Source organism: Ranitomeya variabilis, chromosome 6, assembly GCF_051348905.1.
Source record: "Ranitomeya variabilis isolate aRanVar5 chromosome 6, aRanVar5.hap1, whole genome shotgun sequence".
In the NCBI taxonomy this organism is placed as follows: domain Eukaryota; kingdom Metazoa; phylum Chordata; class Amphibia; order Anura; family Dendrobatidae; genus Ranitomeya; species Ranitomeya variabilis.
The window spans coordinates 459,380,168-459,394,103 of record NC_135237.1 but is presented as its reverse complement, the minus strand read 5'-3'; positions in this window follow the sequence as shown (position 1 = coordinate 459,394,103).

The following is a 13,936-nucleotide window of genomic DNA, read 5'->3' as shown; positions in this document are numbered from 1 at the left end:
GGGTAATTTCGCAAAGCATCTCTGGTAACGGAAGATGGCGGCCGGCGCGAGCGCATCATCGGACTACGGAGGGTGAGTATAGCAGGTTTTTTGGTTTTTTTGCTATTTTTAACATTAGATCTTTTTACTATTGATGCTGCATAGGCAGCGTCAATAGTAAAAAGTTGGCGACACACAGGGTTAATAGCAGCGGTAACGTTACCCGCGGCATAGCGCGGTACGTTACCGCTGGCATTAACCCTGTGTGAGTGGAGGGGAGTATGCTATTGCTATATACTACGTGGGCTGTGCAATATACTACGTGGGCTGTGCAATATACTACGTGGCTGTGCTATATACTACGTGGCTGTGCTATATACTACGTGGGCTGTGTTATACACTATGGGTTGTGTTATACACTACATGGGCTGTGTTATATACTGCGTGCGTGGGCTGTTATATACTACGTGAGCTGTGTTATATGCTACGTGGGCTGTTATAAACTACGTGGCTGTGATATGCTATGTGGGCTGTTATACACTCCGTGGGCTGTGCTATATACTATGTGGCTGTGCTATATACTCCGTGGGCTGTGCTATATACTCCGTGGGCTGTGCTATATACTCCGTGGGCTGTGCTATATACTACGTGGCTGTGCTATGTGGCTGTGCTTTTTTCTACGTGGGCTGTTATAAACTACGTGGCTGTGTTATATGCTATGTGGGCTGTGCTATATACTACGTAGCTGTGCTATATACTCCGTGGGCTGTGTTATATACTACGTGGCTGTGCTATATACTCCGTGGGCTGTGCTATATACTCCATGGGCTGTGCTATATACTCTGTGGGCTGTGCTATATACTCCGTGGGCTGTGCTATATACTCCGTGGGCTGTGCTATATACTCCGTGGGCTGTGCTATATATACGCGGCTGTGCTATTTACTACGTGGCTGTGCTATTTGCTACGTGGGCTGTTATATACTACGTGGCTGTGCTATACACTGTGTTCCAAATTATTATGCAAATACTATTTCCTCATATTTTCTCTAAATTACCTATCTGAATTGCAGTCATTGTTATTTTCCAGTCATCTACTATTCTAGTATAATTGCAATGTTTTGGAACAAACTGCTTATGAGAACAGTATCCTTTCTAAAAAAAAATAAACACTCAAAATGCATGTTCCAAATTATTATGCACAGCAGAGTTTTCAACCTTTTTTTTATTTTGAACAAAAAAAAATGGTCAATTGTGAAGTTATAAGCATTATCAGCTTATTACAAAATGAAATCAAACAGTTTTCAATTGAAAACTTTATTTTAGGTGATGTTACATTTGCACATAGGACCCCTTGTTCGAAAGAAGCTTCTGAACTCTCTCATGCATTGAATTTGTCCGTTTTTGGATGGTTTCTGCTTCAATTGTTTTGCATGTGGACAGAATACCCTCCCAGAGCTGTTACTTAGATGTGAACTGCCTCCCGCCATCATAGTCACTCCTTTTGATGATGCTCCAGAGGTTCGCAATGGGGTTGAGGTCAGGGGGAGATGGTGGCCACACCATAAGTTTGTCCTCTTTTATGCCCATAGCAGCCAGAGATGCAGATGTGTTTTTTGCAGCATGAGACGGTGCATTATCATGCATGAAAATGATCTTGCTGCGGAAAGCACGGTTCTTCCTCTTGAACCATAGCAGGAAGTGTTTTTAGAAACTCCACATAGATTATGGAGTTCATCTTTACCCCCTCAGGGATCATAAAGGGGCCAACAATCTCTCTCCCCATGATTCCAGCCCAAAACATTACTCCACCTCCTCCTTGTTGGGGCCTTAGCCGTGTTTTCATGGGGTGTCCATCAACCAGCCATCCTCCACTCCATCCATCTGGACCATCGAGCATTGCACGGCACTCATCTTGGAACAAAACAGTTTGGAAGTCAGTCTTCATGTATCATTTGGCCCACTGGAGCCGTTTCTGCTTGTGTGCAGTGGATAGAGGTGGTTGACAGGATGGCTTACGCACCTCTGAAGGACCCTGCATCTTGTTGTTCTGGGGACATTGGAGCCACCAGCAGCTTCAAAAACTTATCTGCTGCTATGACAAGGCATTTTTGCAGCTGCTCTTTTAACCTTATGCAATTGCCTGTTGCAAAGAGTCCTCAATTTTTCCTTATCAGCACGCACACGTGTGTGCCGGGAATCAGCTACATACTTCTTGATTGAGTGTCTTGGCAATGTTGATTGTAGTCATGCCTTGACCTAAATACTCCACAATTTGTTGCTTCTCAGCAGCCGACACATCCTTTTTCTTTCCCATTTTGGCAAAAAATGTAGGCTGCTTAATAATTTGGAACAGCCTTATTAAGTAGTCTTGCCTTTATTTGGACACACCTGCCAAACTAATTTGCACAGGTATCTGCAATTGCTTTCAGTGATATAAAGAGCCCTGACACACATCACCATCAATGAGTTTAAATGACAAACAAAAAAATTCTAACCTTATCACTCCTAAACTCTTTGTGCATAATAATTTGGAACACAGTGTATACTACGTGGCCGGCCGCGAACAATCAGCGACAGGCGCAGTCCTGTGTATTCAATGTATTATTCTAAAATCTTCATAAATAAACTACATACATATTCTAGAATACCCGATGCGTTAGAATCGGGCTACCATCTAGTATCACATAACCAGCAAAACACAAAATGTAAAAGGCAACAGTTTCTCACCCTTCCGCTGGCTCACCAGGGATTATAATATCTGTAATCCGACAAGGAAAATATCCCACAATAATAAATAAATAAACTTCAAGCAGATAAACAACCTATTATACAACCAAAAAAACTACTTGAAATAATTAAAGGAGAATCGTATATAAAATTTATAAATATTTTATTTAACACCAATGGAGCAATACACAAAACATTTAAAAACAAGAGGGGCAGTTGATGGCACTCAAAAACGATATGTATAAATCCATGATAAATATTTCTTTTATAACATTAAGTGCTGGTAGTAGGGAGAGAAAAATTATTTTTTCCGCTATAATACCAAATTGGTATATAACCCCAGTGGGGCAAAAAATGAAAAAAAGGTGCAATTTAATAAATATACCAAAGAGAAGTTAATAGCATTTCAAATGCAGAAATAACCCACTAAAAGAGTAATTAGAAAGTGCATAGTGCTAGTGCATAAAGAGATGTATACTAACCAGTACTCATAGTAATCGTGCTGACACTGCCACCTCACACTCCAATGCGCGTTTCACACGTCTTGCTTCCTCAGGGAGTGATATGAGGGAGGTCATACTATCGCTTTATATACCCAGTAAATCAAAATTGCGGCCAATCCAGCAGAAATACGTTATTAGCGGCGCATCACATGCTGCCCCGGCGAGGCACCCCCGCCCAACGCCAGCCCGCGCCGTCACAAGAGGGCGCGTAGCGCCGTCCGTGACGTCACAGGCCAGACATGTGACGGAGCATGCGTACACCAGGGAACCAGGGGATGCGCACAGTACTTCGCAGGTCATATCCGGTATGATGCCTTTGTGTCGGCGCATCGCATGCTGCCATAGCAACGGCATCGCTACCCCACAACCCGCGGCAACATCATAGAACCGCGCCATAGCGCGATCCACGATATCACAAGCGGGGCATGGGACGGCGCCGCCGCAACAAGGAAACAGGAAACGCGCTCAGCAGCATTTCGGCCATAATAACTAAGGGTAAAGATATGTGGGCAAACTAAATAGTATAATAAAGAGAATTTAAACAAACATATAGTGACTAATCTTAAATAGTGAATAAAATATATGTGCCACAAGGAATATACATATAATCAAAATATATGCCTCCATAAAAAGGCATGAAGTTTATAAAAAACTACAACATAAAAAAATATATTAATATACAGTGCATCAATAATAAACATGAGCCAATATTAATAAATATTAATATACAAAAGTGACATTTTTTATTTCTATCAATACAAAGTGATATATTCTTCTTTAAAATCCATAACCACGATTTTGCTTCACCAACGTACATCTTCATACCATTTTATATATAATAGATACCTAAATACAAAAAAGGAAAAACAAAAAAACAATAAATAACTAATCAATCAAACTAATTAGGAGAGCCCCACATTTCAATAGGATAACCAGAGGACCAAAAGTCCCCTTAGACCAACCCTAAACAGGACAAACAAACAATTTAAAACTAACATTATTTTGATACAAAATAATGAAAAAAGAAGAAAAAATTATTAAAAACTAAATAACTATTGGCAGTACAGGCAACAGCTAAGGATTCAAACTACAAAAAACTGGCGAATCCCCATTGATCATTTAACCCCTTAGTGACAGAGCCAATTTGGTACTTAATGACCGAGCCAATTTTTACAATTCTGACCAGTGTCACTTTAAGAGGTTATAACTCTGGAACGCTTTATCGGATCCCACTGATTCTGAGATTGTTTTTTCGCGACATGTTGTACTTCAAGTTAGTGGTAACATTTCTTCGATATTACTTGCGATTATTTATGAAAAAAATGGAAATATGGCGAAAATTTTTAAAATTTTGCAATTTTCAAACTTTGTATTTTTATGCCCTTAAATCAGAGAGATATGTCACAAAAAATAGTTAATAAATAACATTTCCCACATGTCTACTTTACATTAGCACAATTTTGGAAACAATTTTTTTTTTGTTAGGGAGTTATAAGGGTTAAAAGTTGACCAGCAATTTCTCATTTTTACAACACCATTTTTTTTTAGGGACCACATCTCATTTGAAGTCATTTTGAGGGGTCTATATGATAGAAAATAACCAAGTGTGACACCATTCTAAAAACTGCACCCCTCAAGCTGCTCAAAACCACATTCAAGAAGTTTATTAACCCTTTACGTACTTCACAGGAACTGAAACAATGTGGAAGAAAAAAATGAACATTTAACTTTTTTTTGCAAACATTTTACTTCAGAACCATTTTTTTTAATTTTCACAAGTGTAAAAACAAATTTTGTTGTGCAATTTTTCCTGAGTACGCCGATACCCCATATGTGGAGGTAAACCACTGTTTGGGCGCACCGCAGAGCTTGGAAGTGAAGGAGCACCGTTTGACTGTTTCAATGCAGAATTGGCTGGAATTGAGATCAGACGCCATGTCGCGTTTCGGGAGCCCCTAATGTGCCTAAACAGTGGAAACCCCCCACAAGTGATACCATTTTGGAAACTAGACCCCTTAAGGAACTTATCTAGATGTGTGGTGAGCACTTTGAACCCCCAAGTGCTTCACAGAAGTTTATAACGTAGAGCCGTGAAAATAAAAAATCGCATTTGTTTTCACAAAAATGATTTTTTCGCCCACAAATTCTTATTTTCACAAGGGTAACAGGAGAAATTAGACCACAAAAGTTGTTGTGCAATTTCTCCTGAGTACGTCAATACCCCATATGTGGGGGTAAACCACTGTTTGGGCGCATCGCAGAGCTTGGAAGTGAAGGAGCACCGTTTGACTTTTTCAATGCAGAATTGGCTGGAATTGAGATCGGATGCCATGTCGCGTTTGGAGAGCCCCTGATGTGCCTAAACAGTGGAAACCCCCCACAAGTGATACCATTTTGGAAACTAGACCCCTTAAGGAACTTATCTAGATATTCGGTGAGCACTTTGAACCCCCAAGTGCTTCACAGAAGTTTATAACGTAAAGCCGTGAAAATAAAAAATCGCATTTTTTCTACAAAAATGATCTTTTTGCCCCCAAATTTTTATTTTCACAAGGGTAACAGGAGAAATTAGACCACAAAAGTTGTTGTGCAATTTCTCCTGAGTACGTCAATACCCCATATGTGGGGGTAAACCACTGTTTGGGCGCACCGCAGAGCTTGGAAGAGAAGGAGTGTCGTTTTACTTTTTCAATGTAGAATTGGCTGGAATTGAGATCGGACGCCATGTCACGTTTGGAGAGCCGCTGATGTGCCTAAACAGTGGAGACCCCCCACAAATGACACCATTTTGGAAACTAGACCCCTTAAGGAACTTATCTAGATGTGTGGTGAGCACTTTAAACCCCCAGGTGCTTCACAGAAGTTTATAACGTAGAGCCGTGAAAATAAAAAAATCGCATTTTTTCTACAAAAATGATCTTTTTGCCTCCAAATTTTTATTTTACCAAGGGTAACAGGAGAAAATGGACACCAGAAGTTGTTGTACAATTTGTCTTGAGTACGCCGACACCCCGTATGTGGGGGTAAACCACTGTTTGGGTGCATGGCTGAGCTCGGAAGCAAAGGAGCGCCATTTGACTTTTCAATGCAAAATTGACTGGAATTGAGATCGGACGCCATGTCGCGTTCGGAGAGCCCCTGATGTGCCTAAACAGTAGAAACCCCCCAAAAGTGACCCCATTTTGGAAACTAGACCCCCCATGGAACTTATCTAGATGTGTAGTGAGAACATTGAATGCCTAAGTGCATCACAGAAGTTTATAATGCAGAGTCGTGAAAATAAAAAATATTTTTTTTTTAACAATAAAGATTTTTTAGCCCCCAAGTTTTTATTTTCACAAGGGTAACAAGAGAAATTGGACCCCAAAAGTTGTTGTCCAATTTGTCCTGAGTATGCTGGTACCCCATATGTGGGGATAAACCACTGCTTGGGCGCACGGCAGAGCTCGGAAGGGAAGGAGCGCCATTTTGGAATGCAGACTTTGATAGAATTGTCTGCGGGCGTTATGTTGCGTTTGCAGACCCCTAATGTACCTAAACAGTAGAAACTCCCAACAAGTGACCCCATTTTGGAAAATAGACCCCCCAAGGAACTTATCTAGATATGTGGTGAGAACTTTGAATGCCCAAGTGCTTCACAGAAGTTTATAATGCATAGTAGTGAAAATAAAAAGTATTTTTTTTTCCCACAAAAGATTTTTTTAGCCCCCAAATTTTTATTTTCACAAGGGTAACAAGAGAAATTGGACCCCAAAAGTTGTTGTCCAATTTGTCCTGAGTATGCTGGTACCCAATATGTGGGGGTAAACCACTGTTTGGGCACACGGCAGAGCTCGGAAGAGAAGGAGCGCCATTTTGGAATTCAGACTTTGATAGAATTGTCTGTGGGTGTTATGTTGCGTTTGCAGAGCCCCTGATGTACCTAAACAGTAGAAACCCCCCACAAGTGACCAAATTTTGGAAACTAGACCCCCTAAGGAACTTATCTAGATATGTGGTGAGAACTTTGAATGCCCAAGTGCTTCACAGAAGTTTATAATGCATAGTAGTGAAAATTAAAAAATATTTTTTTTTCCCACAAAAAAGATTTTTAGCCCCCAAGTTTTTATTTTCACAAGGGTAACAGGAGAAATTGGACCCCAAACGTTGTTGTCCAATTTGTCCTGAGTATGCTGGTACCCAATATGTGGGGGTAAACCACTGTTTGGGCGCACGGCAGAGCTCGGAAGAGGAGCGCCATTTTGGAATTCAGACTTTGATAGAATTGTCTGTGGGTGTTATGTTGCGTTTGCAGAGCCCCTGATGTACCTAAACAGTAGAAACCCCCCACAAGTGACCAAATTTTGGAAACTAGACCCCCTAAGGAACTTATCTAGATATGTGGTGAGAACTTTGAATGCTCAAGTGCTTCACAGAAGTTTATAATGCAGAGTAGTGAAAATAAAAAAATATTTTTTTTTCCCACAAAAAAGATTTTTAGCCCCCAAGTTTTTATTTTCACAAGGGTAACAGGAGAAATTGGGCCCCAAAAGTTGTTGTCCAATTTATCCCGAGTACGCTGATGCCCCATATGTGGGGGTAAACCACTGTTTGGGCGCACGGCAGAGCTCAGAAGGGAGGGAGCACCATTTGACTTTTTTAGCGCAAAATTGGCTGTCGTGTTTGGAGACCCCCCTGATGTACCTAAACAGTGGAAACCCCCAAATTATAACTCCAACCCTAACTCCAACACACCCCTAACCCTAATCTTAAACCGATCCATAATCCTAATCACAACCCTAACGATAATCACAACCCTAACCCCAAAACAGCCCTAATCTCAACCCTAACCATAACCCTAATCAAAACCCTAAATCCAACACACCCCTAACCCTAATCCCAAACGTAACCCTAATCCCAACCCTAATCCAAACCCTAATCCCAACTCTAACCCTAACTTTAGCCCCAACCCTAACCCTAACTTTAGCCCCAACCCTAACCATAACTTTAGCCCCGTCGTCACAAAAAAAGTTCAATGTAACCTTTTTTTTGTACGTCGCGTCCGCCATTTCCGCGCATGCGTGGCCGTAACTCTGCCCCCTCCTCCCCAGGACATAGACTGGGCAGCGGATGCGTTGAAAAACTGCATCCGCTGCCCACGTTGTGCACAATTTTCACAACGTGCGTCGGTACGTCGGGCCGACGCATTGCGACCGCCCCGTACCGACGCAAGTGTGATAGAAGCCTAAGGCTACTTTCACACTAGCGTCGTACTCGGCCCATCGCAGTGTGCCGGACCGACGCTAGCGTTGTAAGCGCCGCACAACGGGTGCAGCGGATGCTGTTTTTTCAACGCATCCGCTGCCCCATTGTGAGGGGAGGCGGGGGCGGAGTTCCGGTAGTGTGAAAAACGCTAGTGTGAAAGTAGCCTAACCCTAGCCCTAACCCTAACCCTAAATTTAGCCCCAACCCTAGCCCTAACCCTAACTAGCCCTAACTCTAACCCTAACTCTAACCCTAACTCTAACCCTAACTCTAACCCTAACTCTAGCCCTAACCCTAACTCTAACCCTAACCCTAATTTTAGCCCCAACTCGTCTTCTCCTGCCGGCCGGCAGATGGCAGCAGATGGCGGGCGCACTGCGCATGCGCCCGCCATAAGGAAAAAGCCGGCTGGCAGGAGAAGACAGAAGAGGACCCAGGGACACCGGGTGAGTATGTTAGGGTCCCCGAATCCCCCTATTTCTCTGTCCTCTGATGTGTGATCACATCAGAGGACAGAGAAATACAGATCGCTTTTTTTTTTTTTTTTTTTTGCGGTCGCCGGTAAACTGTTAATTACCGGCGATCGCAAAACAGGGGTCGGTGCAAACCGACCCCGATCATGTTCTTTGGGGTCTCGGCTACCCCCGGCAGCCGAGACCCCAAAGATCTTCCGGGCGGCGGGCGTACTGCGCGTGCGCCCGCCATTTTTTCCCGGAAAAAAGATGGCGGCGCCCATGGGGACCCACGAGGAGCACCGGGGGAGGTAGGTAAGTATCGGGGGGCTATTGGGGGCCATCGGGGACCCTATTTCTCTGTCCTCCGATGTGCGATCACATCGGAGGACAGAGAAATTAAACGGCACATCGCGTTTTTTTTTTTTTGTTGCGACCGCCGGTAAACTGTTAATTACCGGCGATCGCAACTCGGGGGTCGGTAAAAAACCCCCGAATCATGTTCTCTGGGGTCTTGGCTACCCTCGGCAACCGAGACCCCAGAGAAAATCCGACTCTGGGGGGCGCTATTCACTTTTTCCACAGCGCCGTTAATTAACGGCGCTGTGGTTTAAGTACCCTTAGCGGCCGCCGTTAAAAGGCGTATCGGCGGTCGTTAAGGGGTTAAGCCGTATGGTTTCATCGTTCTCAGATCCATCGGCATTCCCTTTGGGCTAATTTATTCATAATATTCCCTCCCCAAATACCAAGATGTACAACATCAATACCTCTTATCTGGAAGTCTATTGCTCCTGTTGGATGAAATTCAATTTGGTATTATAGCAGAAAAAATAAATTTTCTCTCCTTACTACCAGCACTTAATGTTATAAAAGAAATATTTATCATGGATTTATACATATCGTTTTTGAGTGCCATCAACTGCCCCTCTTGTTTTTAAATGTTTTGTGTATTGCTCCATTGGTGTTAAATAAAATATTTATAAATTTTATATACGATTCTCCTTTAATTATTTCAAGTAGTTTTTTTGGTTGTATTATAATATCTGTGCCTCAGAGCTTCCAGGGCTACCTACTCCAAGCCAGCAGCACCCTGCTTTCGGCTGGCACCCACCGAGAAAAGATTAATGCCAGATTTAGGAAGCTGACTGAGTACCGCAAATTCTGTAGTCAGGTGACTGGATTGTCCCAAGCTGGATTCCGTCCTAATGTAGTCTTTAATATCTCAGCCGAATCCTTGCATTCGATGCTGAAGTCCATGTAGTCTTATAATCCAGGTTTGTTTATTGCCTGCCAATCGGATCCGCAGATCCAAAATTGGTACCATGCAGCAAGAGACTTGGTCACTGGACAGTCCTCCTTCTATATCCCTGAGCTCTCAATTCAGACCGTTGGGGCTTCATGATTGGTGGAATAATAGTGTGCTAGATTGGGTAGATTCCAAGCCGCATACATAACAACATTCTGGCCATGAAGTACATTTTGATGATAGTCCTAGCAAGTTACTGGTGAAACTCTTCCAAGTTTCCGTTAACATACATAAATAAGCGATTTACGTGAATAACTTCTGAACTACACATGGAGTTGATAATTTTTTTGGCAAATATTGTTCAGGACATTGAGATGTTCATTTTTAATACTAGTGGTCCAGGGTACCTCTTCAAATTAAACTTATGTACGATTGAGTACGTTTGATTATGCGCTTATAGCATTATGTAACACAGAATTTCAAATTCATACAGAATCTGTGAATAATGTCTTACTGGATGTAGTTCACAACATTCTGGCCATGAAGTACATTGTGATGATAGTCCTAGCAAGTTACTGGTGAAACTCTTCCAAGTTTCCATTAACGTTCAGAAATAAGCAATTTACATTAATAATTTCTTAATTATACATAGCGTGGATGTTGTTTATGTAAAATTTTGTTCAGGACTTTGAGATGTTTATTTTGACTACTTGTGGTCCTGGGTACCTATTCATATTCAAATTTTGTATATACAGGTACAGTGCCTTGCAAAAGTATTCGGCCCCCTGGAACTTTTCAACCTTTTCCCACATATCATGCTTCAAACATAAAGATACCAAATGTAAATTTTTGGTGAAGAATCAACAAGTGGAACACAATTGTGAAGTTGAATGAAATGTATTGGTTATTTTAAATTTTTGTGGAAATTCAAAAACTGAAAAGTGGGGTGTGCAATATTATTTGGCCCCTTTACTTTCAGTGCAGCAAACTCACTCCAGAAGTTCATTGTGGATCTCTGAATAATCCAATGTTGTCCTAAATGCCAAATGATGATAAATATAATCCACCTGTGTGTAATCAAGTCTCTGTATAAATGCACCTGCTCTGTGATAGTCTCAGGGTTCTGTTTGAAGCACAGAGCATCATGAAGACCAAGGAACACAACAGGCAGGTCCGTGATACTGTTAGGCCATGTTCACACTTTGCGGGTTTTACCGCGGATCCGCGGCGATTTTGATGCTGCGGTTCCGCAGCAGTTTCCATAGCGTTTACATTTACATGTAAACCCTATGGAAACAGCAATCCGCTGTGCACATGCTGCGGGAAAAACCGCGCAGAAACGCAGCGGTTTACATTCCGCAGCATGTCACTTCTTTGTGCAGAATCGCTGCGATTCTGCACCCATAGGAATGCATTGATCCGCTAACTTCCCGCATGGGGCTGTGCCCACGATGCGAGAAGTAAGCGGATAATGTGCAGATGGTACCCGGGGTGGAGGAGAGGAGACTCTCCTCCAGGCCCTGGGAACCATATTAGTGTAAAAAAAAAAGAATTAAAATAAAAAATAATGATATACTCACCTCTCAGCGCTGCACGCGGCCGTCCAGTCTCAGGGTTGCTGTGCGAGCAGGACCTGCGGTGACGTCGCGGTCACATGACCGTGATGACGCCGCGGTCATATGACCGTGACGTCACGAAGGTCCTTCTCGCACAGCATCTTTGGAGCCGGACCGCCGCGTGCAGCGCCGAGGAGATCAGAGGGTGAGTATAACCATGTTTTATTATTTTTAACATTACTATTGATGCTGCATATTGCTGCATATGCAGCATCAATAGTTTAGGAGTAAACCCGCAGCGGAAACCGCAAAACTAACCGCGATAAATCTGCAGGGATAACCGCAGCGGTTTTGCCCTGCAGATTTATCAAATCCGCTGCGGGAGAACCCGCAGAGGACCCCGCAAAGTGTGCACATAGCCTTAGGGTATGTGCACACGTAGAATGATCCTCTGCGGATTTTTCCTCAGCGGATTTGATAAATCCGCAGGGCAAAAACAGTCCGTTTTTCCTGCGGATTTACCGTGGTTTTTGTGCGGATTCCACTGTGGTTTTCTATTATGGAGCAGGTGTAAAACCGCTGCGGATTCCGCACAAAGAATTGACATGCTGTGGAATGTAAACAGCTGCATTTCCGCACGTTTTTTTCCGCAGCATGTGCACTGCGGATTGCGTTTCCCATAGGTTTACATTTTACTGTAAACGCATGGGAAACTGCTGCGGATCCGCAGCGTGTGAACATAGCCTTAAGAAGTATAAAGCCGGATTTGGATGCAAAATGATTTCCAAAACTTTAAACATCCCAAGGAGCACTGTGAAAACGATCATATTGAAATGGAAGGAGTATCATACCACTGCAAATCTACCAAGACACGGCCGTCCCTCTAAACTTTCATCTCAAACAAGGAGAAGACTGATCATAGATGTAGCCAAGAGGCCCATGATCACTCTGGATGAACTGCAGAGATCTACAGCTGAGGTGGGACAGTCTGTCCATAGGACAACAATCAGTCGTGCACTGCACAAATCTGACCAAGAAAGGTATCAATAAAAAGTGTCGTTTAAAGTTTGCAGCAAGCCACCAAACGTGGAAGAAGGTGCTCTGGTCAGATGAAACCAAAATCTAACTTTTTGGCAACTATGCCAAACAATATGTTTGGCGTAAAGGTAACACAGCTCATCACCCTGGACACACCATCCCCACTGTCAAACATGGTGGTGGCAGCATCATGGTTTGGGCCTGCTTTTCTTCAGCAGGGACAGGGAAGATGGTTAATTGATTGATGGGAAGATGGATGGAGCCAAATACAGGACCATTCTTGAAGAAAACCTGTTGGAGTCTGCAAAAGACCTTAGACTGGGACACAGATTTGTCTTCCAACAAGACGATGATCCCAAACATAAAGCAACATCTACAATGGAATGGTTCACAAATAAACGTATCCAGGTGTTAGAATGGCCAAGTCAAAGTCCAGACCTCAATCCAATCGAGAATCTGTGGAAAGAGCTGAAAACTGCTGTTCACAAACGATCTCCATCAAACCTCACTGAGCTCAAGCTGTTTGCCAAGGAAGAATGGGCAAGAATTTCAGTCTCTCGATTTGCAAAACTGTTAGAGACATACCCCATGTGACTTGCAGCTGTAATCGCAGCAAAAATAAAGTATTAAGTTAAAGGGGCCGAATAATATTGCACGCCCCACTTTTCAGTGGCAGGCGCCGGGAAAGGTCAGAGAGGCCCGGCGCCTGCACTGCACTACTTTGCCCTCAACAGGGCAGACAGTGCGCTGGAGCCGCAGCGTGAAGACAAGAAGAGGACATCCTCCTATGAAGATGGGAGGCCCCGGACCGCGACACCCATCGGACCGGACCGCAGCGGGAACGCCCCTGGGTGAGTTTAATCTAACCTCTTTTTCTCATCTTTCAGGATACATCCGGGGCTTATCTACAGCATTCCAGAATGCCGTAGATAAGCCCCTGATGCTGGTAGGCTTAGCTCAACTTCCATTTTGGGGGTGACAGGTTCCCTTTAAATGTCTTTTGCATTTTCAAACCCACTCCAGCCTTTTTTTTTTTTTTAACTTTGTATTTTTGCCCGCATCTTTAATTGCTTCATCACATTTTGTCATTTTCACTCCCTGATGTTTATCATAATGATCTGTTCCTTAGCATGGTAATAGTGTTGCCTCTTGTTGGGCAAGGGCTTAGTTTGGTATGTAGCTTACTTTTA